Source organism: Vigna umbellata, chromosome 4 (assembly GCF_029865625.1).
Source record: "Vigna umbellata cultivar VRB3 chromosome 4, Vumbellata_1.0, whole genome shotgun sequence".
Classification (NCBI taxonomy): Eukaryota; Viridiplantae; Streptophyta; class Magnoliopsida; order Fabales; family Fabaceae; genus Vigna; species Vigna umbellata.
Window position 1 is genome coordinate 21,992,625 of NC_142168.1, and position 14,918 is coordinate 22,007,542.

Consider the following 14,918-nt stretch of genomic DNA (forward strand, 5'->3'; position numbering starts at 1 on the left):
TCCTTTCTCCTTCCTCCTGCTCTGCGCGTTACCTCTACACTTGTAACATAATTTATAGTTACAAGTGTACATATGAAATATAAAATACAAAACTTATATATGAAAGAAACAGAAAAGTAATGAAAGTTTACCATACAAATGGCATGCTCATGAATCGTTATTGACCCACCAGTATGCAGGGTGTCACCCTTTTCAGAAGCTTTATTCCTCTGGGCTTTGGCACACTTATTGTGAAACTCTACTGAATTCCAATGAGCCAGTAAAGAATTCCAAATTTGTTCGCCCAACCAGTAAGGGCGCTCTCCTGCATTGTGGGCATCCCTAAACATCTCTGACAGCAGATGAGATGCTTTCATGTGGAAATTTCTTTGTATCTATGTTTCATGTTCAGGTTTCCACTACACCTTCATCTGTAACATTAAACAGAATAAACATTGATTAATGAACATACTAAAAGAAGAATGACAATTAGTTTAATGGATTGTTCACCTGAAAATGCTCCCAGAATGGCTTTTTGTCGTCATCAGGTATTGCTCCCCAAGTGGGCCATGGACTTAAAAACTGTTGCTTAATTGAACGTGTGATAGCCTGGGAAGCAACCCTGGATGGAATAAACCTGCATAATAAAAGTCATTTGAATTAATGTAATCTTTAAACATCATAATGGTTAAACAAGGGATTAAAATCTTACCCTTTACCATACGGCTCAATCCATGGTCGATCATGGAGGCCGGGTCAAGACCTTCACCATCACCAGCTGAATCTGGATCAGCAGATGGTGTGAGAGTCTCAGAAGGCAGTATACAAGATGAGGAAGGTATAGAAGTAGGGTCAGGGGGAGGAGTTGGGGTAATAAGCATAGGGGGAGGAGTGGGGGATATAATCACAAGAGGAGGAATAGGGTTTGCTGTAGGAGTAGGAGAAAGGTGTGCTATATGGGTAGGATAAGGGTGTATTGCAGAGGTAGGAGTAGGGTCTACTGCAGGGGTAGGAGGTTGTATTGTAGGGGTAGGAGGAGGCCCCACAGATGATGGACTAGGGGCAGTAGTGGTAGGTAGTTTAGCAGGCACCCTAAGTACATACTTTGGTGCCTCTCGTTGCCTCTTTTTAGGCCTTGCTACCCCCTTTCCTTTATTAGGACGTTCTGAACTTTGTCCTGTCATTACTGCATTGAAATGGTTACAAATAAAGCGAAACAATAGAAATGAATAAGGAATGAACAATAGAAATGAATAAGGAATGATCAATACAAATTAAAGTGAATGTTAAATAATTGCATACACAGTCTTAAAATATGGTATTTTGGATAACTCTTGAAATGATAGTTCAATTTGCTACAATAGGTGTCCAACATTCAATCGTCGTCATCATGATCTTCATCTTCTTTTTCTTCATCATCGTCATCATCATCATCATCTTCTTCTTCTTCTTCATCATCATCATCATCATCATCATCACCATCTTCTTCTTCTTCTTCTTCTTCTTCTTCTTCTTCTTCTTCTTCTTCTTCTTCTTCTTCTTCTTCTTCTTCTTCTTCTTCTTCTTCTTCTTCTTCTTCTTCTTCTTCTTCCTCTTCTTCTTGTTCTTTATCACCTTGTATTGCTGCTTCTAATTCATCTCCATCACCATCAGGGTTGACCAATGCGGTTATACGTTAAACTTCAATAATTTCTTGTGGTTGTGACATTTGGTCAAGCTGGTAGGCAACATCTTCCTCAACCTCATTTGAGTCAATGCGACCTCTAGGCTTGGTTTGTATTGCTACGACCCAACCACGCTTGTCAATATTGAGGAATGGTGGATATGGCACATAATAAACTTGTCTCACATTAGTTGGTAGAATGAAAGGATCAAACAGTCCATATCTTAATCTCTGGTTCAATTCGACAATATTAAAGCGTGGATCCACTATAGTACCAGCTCTAGAAGGATCAAACCATTCACAATAAAAAAGTACTACTCCGTTTGGAGAAGTAGTGATGTTGTACTCTAGCTCATATATTTTATGAATGATGTCGTAGAAGTCATCATAGGAACCTTCTATAAGGCCCTTGACGTACACACCACAATTTGTTGTTTTCTTTCCTTTAGACCACTCATGTGTATGGAATTTGTAACCATTGGGGAAGTAAGTGTGCCATTCTTTCACACTTGCTCAGCCACAAGAAATGAGCTGGTACAAATGATTTGTATTAGTGTATAACAATTATACCATTGCAAATATAAGAGATGGGTGATGACATACTCAAGGTACGGCTTAACTTCACTGCAATTGATTAAGATATGGACATGAGCAGAGTTGAATTCAGCATCAGTTAACCAATGAGTGAATTCTTTCCCTGCGTGGTGGCCTGATTGTCGGAAAACTGATAATGCACCTTGACATGGTTGAACTTGCCATTGCATTTCATTTCTGACATGAGTGGGGGACAACATGAACTTTTTGAAATAATGTGAACAAAAATACGTTGTCTCTCTGTGCAAGTAAGCTGCACAAATTGAGCCTTCTACTCTAGCGTTATTGTTAACTGAACGTTTGGATTATCCCATAAACCTTTCAAATGGATACATCCACATGTATTGCACAGGTCCCCCAAGCCAAGCTTCATATGCAAGATGAATTGGAATATGCATCATTGAATCAAAGAATGCAGGAGGGAATATTCTTTCTAATTTGTAGAGAATAATTGGGATATTTTCTTCCATCTTTCTAAGGGAATTTTCCTTTAGTGTCGTGCAACACAAATCTTTAAAGAAGTTACTAATTTTTATCAGTGGATTTAACACATGCATTGGCAAACAACTGAACGCAAGAGGGATGAAAGTCTCCATGAATACATGGCAATCATGACTCTTCAACCCTTGAATAGTACCGTTCTGAACATTGGCACATATGGACAAGTTAGAAGCATATCCATCTGCAATTCTAATCTCCTTGATCCAACCACACACTATTCTTGCCTCGTCTTTTGACATGGTGTAATTTGCTTTTGGTTTAAATAATCGGCCGTTAACTTGCGCCTTCAACTCTAGGTCTTTTCGTCCACAATACAAAGGTAAATATTTTCTTGCTTTCTCATTATCTTTTGTCTTACCTATAACATTCATAACTGTGTTGAAGACATTGTCAAAGAAATTTTTTTCTGTGTGCATGACATCAAGGTTGTGTCTTAGCAAGTTGTCTTTCCAATAGGGAAGTTCCCAGAATATGCTTCTTTTAGTCCAATTATGTCATTCTCCAAACCCTTCTATCCTATTCTGACCAGATTCAGTGACTTTTGGATAGTCTTTAACTCTTCTCCAAACGTGTGATCTAGTCAACTTCGACGGGGGAAAATCCGTTTCAACTTGCCCTTTGCAAAATGCCTTTTTGTTTCTTCTAAAGGGGTGATCAATGGCCAAGAACCGTCGATGGCAGTCAAACCAACTACTTTTCCGACCATAACTCAATTGGAATGACTTTGTATGTTCCATGCAATGTGGACAAGCTAATCGACCATGCGTGCTCCAACTAGATAACATGTCGTACACTGAGAAGTCATTAATAGTCCACATCAAGGCTGTCCTCATTAGGAAATTTTGCTTCCTTGAAATGTCATACGTCCAAACACCATTCCATAACTTCTTCAAATCATCAATCAAAGGCTCCAAATAAACATCAATCAATGATTTGGGATTAGATGGACCTGGTATTATACACGATAAAAACATGTAAGGCTTTGTCATACACATCTCAAGTGGTAGATTCTATGGGGTAACTATCACCGGCCAGCATGAATACGGTGATGCAGACGCCTGGGTAAACCCATCAGAGCATAGACCAAGTCTGACATTACGCAGTTCACTAGCAAAGGATGCATGTTTACGATTGAAGTGCTTCCAAGCTTCACCATTAGAAGGATGACGCAAAAATCCTTCAGTTTTGTTACCATCATGTCATGTCATGTGTTATGATGTTTACATTGAAGTAAACATTCTTTGTAATCTTGGAATTATAGGCACGTAGAACATAGACTTTAAGGGAATTGGTTTTTTTTGCCTCTATCCAGCATACATCGTGTAATATCGAGGTGAGCCACAAAACTTGCATTCAACCAACAATGCATCATTTTTGCCACTGTCATTGTCATAGAATAACATACATCCATTAACACAACAATCAATCTTCTTGACTTCCAATTCCAACTTTGAAACACATTTTTTGGCTTGGTAATAATTCTTCGGCATAAAATTTTTTGGTGGTGTCAAATCTAAGATCAATTTTGTATAGAAGTCCATTGCTTGAATGGGAACGTTCCAATTAGATTTGTCAGCCATGAGTCTAATGCACACTGACAATTTTGACTCAGATGAACCTTCAAATACAAGTAGATTTGCCTCTGTCAGTAAATTGTAAAACCTTTGAGTGTTTTCATTTGGAGACTCTTCATCATGACTATCGTTTGCTTCTTGTTCAGCATGGCGACGAAGAGCATTGTCGACCATCTGTTGCATATAGGCAAATTGATCTATCTCAACTGTATGTACAATAGTATTCGAATCTGATGCAAGCCGGTTTCCAGCTATAGTGGAGGTCGAAGGAATTTCTTCACCATGAAATGTCCAAACCGTGTAATTAGGCATGAACCCTTTTTGGTAAAGGTGAAGTTTGACGACTTCATCTTTCAAAATCCTTATACATTCGCACTTGATGCATGAACATCGAATCCCTCCATCAATAGCATAATATTGATATCGTCGGGCCATCTCCACAAACGCTTCAACTCCGATGACAAAAGATTCCTTCAAACCTCTCCTTCCACTATAACAACGGTCATACATCCATCCACAATGGTTGGGAAAATGGGCCATGTTCTATGACAAGCCAAACAAATAAAAACTTAGCTAAAACAACAACACTCCATGTGACATAAGTAATAAACCTATTACTACTCATGTCGAACATGGAAGGCAATTTGAACACTATTGTCATAGGCATTCAATAAGGGCATGCAAAGAGAAGTCCTTAGTATTGAAATGCCTTTGACATCCTAAGTGGTTGTGAACTAAATTTAGGGGAGTCAATTTTTTGAGATTACTAAAGTTCTCTTTTATAGAGTACTTCCACATATTTTGTACATTGTAAGTGTTTAAGGTACTTTTACCCTTCTCATTCCATTGATCCGGACGGGGGTTAGCCTGAGGAATGAGAGAGTTTACTATGGGAAGAGGTCGAGCCCGGACGACTTCTTCTATATGTATGCTAATGTCTTTGCGCAACTCTGGGTTCGGGTTCCCTTTACCGAGTTTCAGATGGCCGTCCTTCGGGAAGCCAACGTAGCCCCGGCACAACTGCATCCTAACTCCTGGGCGGCTATGCAGGCATTTTGGGCAATGTGTCTGGCAGTGGGTGTTACTCCGACAATCCCCGTCTTCTTCCACTATTTTGAGGTCTGTTCACCCCCTCAGGTTGGTTGGGTGTCTCTAACTTCCGTTCGGGATAGGACACTCTTCCGTCCGTACTCCGACTCGTTCAAAAATTGCAAACATCATTACTTCAAGATCATCATTGATGCCTCCGGCTGTCGTGAGTTCCATGACGATGCGGGGAATCCCTTGTTCCCTTTTTATTGGATAAGGGAACCCTGAAAAATAAAGGAGTTCCCCGTGGGAGTGTTGAATCCGGCCGACTTAGAGGCCGTGCGCACCATCAACACCCTCCCCGTCGCATTTCCGCCCGTCACTTAGTTAATGCCTTCGTCATGAGGATTGTGAACGAAAGGCGTTCGGTATGGTATTATCATGTTGGATTCGTTTTTCTTTAGTATGTCGACCTTAACGTATCTGAGTTTGCTTGTTTCTTCCAAATCTCATGACTGCTCCTGCCCCCTGCCAATCGAACTTTATGGCCTCCAGGAAAGGAGCCGGGGCCAGCTCGTCGTCGGCCCGGACGAAGGTGAGGTTGACCGCTCTTCGCCCTCCTATTGTACGGCGGTCTTCCTCGACTAGCCGGATGCCTCTGATAACCGTTGTGGAACCACAATCGGCCCCTCTCGTCGAAGCGACTAGGGGACCCATTCTTGTAGGTCGGGCGCCTGTTGTGGAACCTGTCCTAAGCCTTAGGGATGTGTTCGTGGATTCGTCCTCTAAGGCAACCACTGCTTCTGCCGCCCCCTTGTGAGGAAAAGGAAAGACTTTGCGGGCGAGGGTCATAAAGACAAGGAAGCTTCTTCGTCCCGGTCGGCATCGAAGAAAGCCCGCAAGGGGAAGGAGAAGGCCCCTTCGCCACCACTACTAGGCGGAATATTTAGTCCAGCATTCAACATGAGTGACCGGATGAAATTCCACATGTGGTCTTCTTAGTGACCTCTGATCGAGCCGCTATCTGAAGTGGAGCTGACCAATGCTATGTTGGAGATGTCCACTCGGGCGGCTTCCCTCGTTTGGTATCTAAGGGAGTTCGCTGATCACCGGGGTTTGGACGTCGTTCGTGTTAAACTCCTAGCAGAGAAGAAGAACTTCGCCTCTCTCCGATCGGCCATGGATGAGATGATCTTGACCCATGACGACTATGACAAAAAGATCGAACAGTTGGAGGCCGACCTTTGAAAGGCCAAGAAGGAGTCGGCCAATGCGAATGACCGTCTGACCGGAACCCGGAACGACTATGAACGGCTCATGGAAGAGTGCAGCCAATTGAAGGTGAAGGTCTACCGTCAGAAGAACTCTGAGAATGGGCTTCTTTGGTCGAATCCAGTTCTGACCGATGATCTTGCTAGGGCGAAGGAGAAGATATCCGAACTGGAGGCGGGTATCGTCTTCGAGCATGAGGAGGGTTTCAACAAGGCCCTTCATCAGGCGTTTGTCCTCGCTAGTATTCAGGAACCCTTTGCCTTGGGCTTCGACATCGAGAAAAATGTCTTCGATGGCGAGGAGCCAGAGATTGAAGGGCCTCCCGATGTCGTGGTATCTGATTAAGCAGTGGAGGTCGAGGACGTGGATGACGAGGCGGAGGATGGCGATAGTTGATTGCCTTTATTTTTTAGCTTTAGGGATTTTTTTTAGACTTTTTGATGTATTCGTGAGGCCATCCATCCAACATCTCGAATTGTCGAGATGTTGGCCAGGTCGTCCCTTTACCCACTCTAATGGTGATTTTGGTGCATTCCTTTGTTAATGAATACAATCTTTTTTATTCACCCGGTTGTTTGGATTTTATTTTTCCGGTTTGCTATTGATTTATTTTAATGTCTCGTTGATCGGCCAAGTTAACAGTTGTTCCCGGGGGAATTCTCCATTCATCAACTTGGTCTTTTTGGATGCTCGGACGATAGTGGTTCTTTGGAAAGAACTCTCCGTTCACTGTTCGGCCAAGTTGATAGTAGTTTCCAGGGGAACTCTCCGTTCATCAACTTGTTTTTCTTGAATGCTCGGACGATAGTGGTTCTTCGGAAAGAACTCTCCGTTCACCGTCCGGCCAAGTGGACAGTGGTTGCTGGGGGAACTTTGTTCATCAACTTGTTCTTTTTGGATGCTCGGACGACAGTGGTTCTTCGGAAATAACTCTCTGTTCACCGTCAGGCCAAGTTGACAGTGGTTCCCGGGGGAACTCCCCGTTCATCAACTTGGTCTTTTTGGATGGTTGGACGGCAGTGGTTCTTCGGAAAGAACTCTCCGTTTACCGTCCGGCCAAGTTGACAATGGTTCCTGGGGGAACTCTCCATTCATCAACTTGTTCTTTTTGGATGTGCTTTCCTCGTGCTTAGTAAGATTAGTCTTGGGAGGAGACGGACGTCCTGTCACTGTATTAATCGATGAAAATGAACATACAATTTCTAAGAATAATTCAACTGAAATAAAACTTTAAATGTGTGGCGTTCCAAGTGTTTGGAATCGATTGTCCGTCTGCATGTTGAAGTCTGTATGCTCCATTTCCCAGTGCTTCTATCACCCGGAAAGCCCCTTCACACTTTGCTGCCAATTTGCCGTGAGTGGTCACTCGGCGAGCCTCTCCAACCTTCCTCCATACTAAGTCACCTTCCTGAAGACTCCTCGGTCGAACTTTGGAGTTATACTTTTTTTCCACCATGCGTTTGCACGCTTCAGCTCTTAGTGTCGCCTGGTTCCTCCGTTCATCCAGAGAATCCAGCTACACTCGCAACTCTTGGTCGTTCAACTGTAGGTCCTCTACTTGATGCCGTAATGAGGGCTCCCCCAGTTCAACTGGTAACATGGCGTCAATGTCATACGTCAAGTTAAAAGGGGTCTCTTTGATCGTTCCATGGGGTGTGCATCGGTATGCCCATAATACTTCTGGTAACTCATCGACCCAAGCTCCCTTCCTCTCCCCAATCTCCTCTTTAGCTCGACCACCACGGTTTTGTTCATGGCCTCTACCTGACCGTTCGTCTGTGGGTGCTCCACCGAACTGGTGACGTGCTTAATTCCCAAGTTTATGAAAATTCGACCAATTTTTTATCAATGAATTTTCGGCCGTTATCCGTGATGATTGTCCGAGTAAGACCAAATCGACATACCAACTTCCAACATAATTTTTGGACTTGGGATGCCGTTATGGTCGCTAAAGGTTCGGCCTCCACCCACTTTGTAAAATAGTCCACTACTACAAGGAGGAATTCTTCTGGGCCCGACCTTTGGGAAATGGTCCAACGATATCCATGCCCCATTGAGTGAACGGCCACGGCGACGTTATCGTATGTAAGGTATGGGGCGGCAGATGGGTGTTATTAGCGTGCGCTTGACAACTAAGGCACTTTTGGACGAACGTCTTTGTATCCACTTCCATGGTCGGCCAATAGTACCTCGCTCTCAGTACCCGGGCTTTCAAAGCTCGCCATCCGGTGTGGAAATCGTAGATTCCGTTGTGGAGTTCATCCATCACGTAGCGTGCTTCCTGTTTCCCCAGGCACTTGAGGAGGGGGTGGAGAACCCTCTTTTGTATAGGTCGTCGCCCACAAGGAGGTAGCGGGCGATCCTCTTCGCTTCTGCCGGTTCGATGGGTCGTCCGTCGTCCTGTCGGGACATTAAGCCCCGGATCTCCGATCGCCAATCCCCTTCATCGTTCGACACCGCCAAGCATTCGATTGAGGGTTGCAGCAGTACTTGACGTACGACTATCATTAACTGCTCTTTTTCCTTTTCCGTGCTGAGCTTGGATACCATATTCGCCCGGGTATTATCTTCACGGGGGATGTGTTGAATGTCAACTTTGTCGGATGATTTCACCAGTTCTGTTGCTCAATGGAAGTACCGCATCAATTGTTCCTCTTTCACTTGGAAATTGTCGTTCATCTGGCCCACGACCAATTGGGAATTCGTCCAGCACACGACCTTGCGAGCTCCCATGTCCCTTGCCAATTCTAGGACGGCGACCAGGGCTTCGTATTCTGCCTGAATATTGGATACCTTGAACTTGAATATCAAAGAATGTTCTAATAGGAATCCGTTCGGGCCTTCCAGCACTACGCCCGCCCCACTTATCGATCTCCCGGAAGCTCCATCGACGTACAGGCTCCATTCATCTTGGACTGTGTGGGGTAACTTCGTCGCAAAATCAGCCAAGTGTTTGCCCTTGATCGATCCCCCTGGGTTCGTAGCGTAGGCCAAACTCCGATAGTTCCACCGCCCAAGCCACCATGCGCCCGCCAGATCTAGTTTCCTGAGCATTTTAGAAATTGGGAAATCGGTTCTGACAATCACCTGGTGACTTTGGAAGTGCGGTCGGAGCCTTTTGGATGCGTTTAACAAAGCCAATGCCACCTTTTCCACTTGCTGATAGCGAGTTTCGGCGTCCATAAGTGTGCGGCTGAAGAAGTATACGAGCCTTGATTGGGGCCACTCTTGTGTTAGCACAACGCTAATGGCCGACTCTGATACGCCCAAACAGATCTGCAGATCTTCTCCCGGCGTGGGGCGGTTCATCATTGGTGGATTCAGCAGGATGGTCTTGACGTCCTGAAACGCCTGCTCACATTTGGTATCCCATACGGAGCCGGATCCCTTTCTCATCTTCCACAAGAAAGGTCTGACCCTTTCAGCAAGCCTTGGGATGAATCGCGATAAGGCCGTGAGTAGAGATGGCAACAGGTCGGGTCGGGCACGTATAGTGCCTACCCGCAACCCGACCCGACAAAAAAAAATCCACCCGTTACCCGCACGGATACCCGCTTTAAAAATATCCGCGGGTATTTTAAAACCCGCGGATACCCGTGGATATCCGCGGATACCCACATATTTAAAAAAAATATTTTAATAAATTATTAAAATAATATTTAAATATAATTAAAAAATATATATAATATAATATAAATTAAATTAAATATAAATTTAAATTCAATTTTAATTAAATTTAATCTTGTAAAATATAAATTAATGTTAATTTTAATTAAATTTAACTTAATAAAATATAAATTAAATTTTTTTTTTGTCAGATAGTATAATACCCGCACCCGACCCGTTTATAAGCGAGTATTAAAATATCTGCTACCCGCGGGTTGTGGATAGTAAATATCCGCGGGTATCAACTATCCGTCGCGGATTTTATACGCAGATATCCACGAGCGCAGATTTTTTTGCCATCCTTAGCCGTGAGTCGGCCGATAAGTCCTTGAATCTCCTTAAGAGTGGTCGAGCTTTGCATTTGCAATACCGCTTCGCATTTGTCAGGGTTAGCTTTAATCCTCCGGGATGTAAGCATGAAACCTAGGAATTTTCCAATAGCCACTCCGAATGTGCATTTGGATGGGTTTAGCCGCATCCTGAAGTTCCTGACTTGGCGAAACACCTCCTCCAAATCCTTTACGTGACCCACGCCGTCCGTCGAGCGAACAACCATGTCGTCTACCTAGGCGTCCCATGCACCGGCCGATCTGTTCCCTGAAAGTCCTATCCATCAAGCGTTGATAGGTGGCTCCGGTGTTCTTGAAGCGGAAAGACATTACTTCATAATAGAAGTTCGCCCTCTCAATGATGAAGGTCGTCTTCTCCTGGTCTGGCCCGTACATAGGTATTTGGTTGTACCCCAAGTAAGCATATACGAAGCTCAACATCCGATAACCGGAGGCGCCGTCTACCAAAGCATCTATGCTTGGTAAGGGGTGTGAGTCCTTCGAGCAGGCCTTATTCAGGTCGGTGTAGTCAGTACACATGCGCCGCTTTCCGCTGGCCATTTTTACCATTACCACATTGGCTAGCCAAGTGGTGTAGGTAACATCCCTGACGAAACCAGCCTCTCTTAGTTTACCCACCTCTTCTTCCACAACTTTCCTTTTCTCCTCGCCCATTCGGCGTTTTTTCTGTGCCACCGGGCGGGCTTCTTTAAATAATGCCAATTTGTGGGACATGATCGAGGGGTGAATCCCCGGCATGTCAGCCGCTGTCTACGCGAACAGGTCTCGGTTCTTCCATAGGAGTGACCTAATTTCCTTTTCTAACTCGGGCTCCAAGCCCCGCGCCATGTTGGTGGTTTGGGAAGAGTCCTTCCTTATTAGGATGGACTGCGTTTCTCCTATAGGTTCCAGCCGGTCCTCCGTGTTCGTCCTTGGATCAAGGTCGGCCATGGCTACTTCGGAGTCGGTCGTTATTCTCTTCCCTTGTTGTGTGTAAAGCTTAAGGCCAGCGGCGTAGCACTCCCTGGCTGTCTTTTGATCCGCTCGGACAGTGCATATGGTCCCTTTCTCCGAGGGGTATTTCATAGTGAGGTGGAGAGTGAAAACAATCGCTCCAAAAGCGTTGAGGCACGGTCGGCCAAGCAACACGTTGTACGAGGTGTTGGCTTCTACCATCAAATATTGGACCCTCTTCTCCTTGCTAGACTGCCCGGTCCCCAACCTGGTGCGCAATTCCACGTATCCCCGGGTGTCTACCCTTTCACCTGTGAAACCTACTATTTGCTCGTTATAAGGGACGATGAGGTCCTCCGATATATCCATCTATTGGAAGGTTTTCCAGTAAAGGATGTTCACCGAAATTCCCTGGTCCACCAGGACTTTACTTACACCATACCGGGCGATCTCCGTTGTTATCACCATTGGGTCGTCTTGGTCGGGGTCAGGGGCATGGTAGTCGTCGTCCCAAAACGTGATAGGTGGCATCGTACGCCGGGTCTTGTCCATTGAGTGAACGGACTGCAGAGCCCGCACATGGCGTTTCCGGGCGGACGAGGATGACCGTCCCCCGGTGAAGCCTCCTAATATGGTGTTAATGTGTCCCTGCCGAGGGTGATCGCGGCTTCTGCTGCGACTTTTGCTTCGTCACCGCTCCGAGCGCGGGCGATCGGTCCGATTGTTTCTAGATCTGTCGTGCCTATAGGCTTGCCGCGGGCTGGGTCGCTCTATGGGTGTCGGAGGACGGTCAACTCGAACGTATTTTTTCAGTTGTCCCGCCCGGATTAGCCACCTAATATGGTGTTAATGCCTTTGACAAACGCTGTCCTTAAACGGTACTGGCTTGAGGGCGGGGAGGATGTAATGTAGGGTAAGTTCTAGGCTCAATCCCTTCACTCGTCACACGGTCTTCTGATAACGATCCATAAACGCTCTCAGCGTTTCTTCCTTGCCCTGCTTCAGGGTGACCAGCTCGAAAACGATCAGGTCCTGAGTACTATTAGCGGCAAACTGCCGGTTGAATAGGCGTTGTAAGCCGGTGAAATTCTCTATAGAATTGGGGGGAAGAGAATTGAACCATTCGAGCGCTTCTCCTTCTAATGACAATGAAAATGCCCGACACCAGATAACGTCATTGCTTGTCCTGAACGCCATCGCGTTCGAGAAAGTTTTTATGTGGGCCTCGGGATCCGTGGTCCTGTTATACGTCTTGAATTGTGACGGAACGAACTATTTAGATATATGGACATCCATGATTGCTTGGACAAAGAGGAGTAATAATGTGGACGAAGGCTCGGGCTTCACCACCATCTGCCTATCCTCCGCGGCGCTTTCCGCGTGTATCGATTTGGCTTTACTCCCTTCGGCCTTAGACTCCGTCGGCTTCCAGGTCTTATTGCGTCTGCTATTATGCTTGGCCTGATCCTCCGCGGCGGCTTTTCCCTCTTCCTCGCCTTCCCTCCCAATGACCTCTCGGGCTATCCGTGCCTCACACTCGACCTTGACGGCCACAAGTTCCTCCTCATGGCGTTGCTGCATCTCGTCCATCCTCTGCTGTAACATTGTGATAATCTCTATTGGATCGTCCATGCTCATGTTTCTCGTGGTCACCATTGGGTTTGAAAAGCAACTCGGCCCCACGGTGGGCGCCAAATGTTTCGGTTGTAGGGGCTGAGTCATCTAATACCTCCACGTTTCTCTCTTCCAGTCTCTCGGCCGTCCGGTCTTGCTTCCTACTCTTCGTTTCACTCCTCCACGTGCGGGTGGGAGAGACCTGCCAAAGATTCTCCGATACCAAAGTCAGTTTGAGAGCAATGGCGTTTTCAATAGAACAGTAATAAATGTTCATTAAATGCTCCTTCCTACCGAGACCTTTGACCTGTATTTACAGTTTTTGTTATGGGCTTGGAATTAATGAAAAGTTAATCACGGCCCAACTTTGGCCTAATAGCTTTTAGCAACTACTTACCTTAATCTTAATCCTAATCTGGTCAACTGGCAGTAGGACCGGCCGACCTCCTGATATTTGGTCTTACAGCCGACCGACTCATATAAGTTGTTGTTCATCCGGATGGCGAGCGGCAAAGTTGCGTGATTGGGTAATCACTGGCCATACGAACGTCCAGTCTATACGTTACTCGGCCCCTCCGGATGACGAGTGGCAAAGTCGCATAATTAAGTAGTCATTGACCATACGGACGTCCAATCTATATGCTGCTCGGTCTCTACTGGTACAATAACTAATCACAATAAAAATTTAGACATCAATAAACCAACAGAATATAAATAATTATATATCATAATAAGATCATGCTTGTCGATTTTTAACTCAATAATTATCTTTCATTTTAGGATTTTAGGTACTATTATAATAAGTCCTTTTGCTCTTTCATCTTGTCACTTTCTTTGTCATCTTCATTATGACATGAAATTGAAAGAGTTAAGATATAAAAAATTGTTTGTCAAAATAAAAAGAAATTAATTAGATTTAAATTAAATGAATTATCATCACAAAATTCGTACTTCCAATTTTGGAAGTACAAATAAGTGATTTCCCATTTTTAAGAAAAAAAAATATTTCTAATTAATACGCATTAAGAATATTAGAACTATTGAAACCCATAAGGTTTAATACCTATTATGAAAGTTGAAGATTCAGTGGTCACTACTAGTGTACATATTAAATCATATATGTTACTAAAGATATAATCATATATGTGTTTTTACAATTTTCTAGAATTTACAAGTTGTCAAATGTTTATTGTGAGTGAGTTAAACCTTTATCTGTCAATGATCCTTATTGTTTGGCCCATATGGGTGAGGGACAGTCAATTTCTTTCGTTGTGACTCAAGATCGTGATATGAAAGGAATGATTTTGTGTGTTGTTTATTTATCAACTCCTAAGATCATTGAAGTTGAATTTACTACTGTCGTAATTGTTAATTACACAAAGTGTACATTCCAGATACACAACCATGGCACAGTAATTTCCTTTAAAGATGAAGATTGACATGGCATCATGTCAAATTTAGAATCTGGAGACCATGTGGAGATTTTTGTGATTTTCGGTAATGGATTGATGGTCAAGAACACAACGGTGTATCTGATATGTGGTGAATCAAAGAACATGAAAAAAGCGTCTGAACCAAAGAAACATTCTCTCATTAGAGTCATTTATGTTCTTTGAGAACAGCATGATCACTTTCAACTATTTTCATACTCTTATACAACTTCAATTAATCTCAAAAGTGATTTGCAGAGTTATATTTGTTTCTTTATATGAGTATCTAAGTCTTGTTTTCAAGAGAGTTGAA

At 44.1% G+C, this 14,918-nt stretch overlaps 1 pseudogene; it reads right to left on the reverse strand.

The window, feature by feature from the left end:
- Nucleotides 1-1,354: 1,354 nt before the first annotated feature.
- Nucleotides 1,355-2,401, reverse strand: LOC148199569 (uncharacterized; annotated as a pseudogene).
- Nucleotides 2,402-14,918: the final 12,517 nt, after the last annotated feature.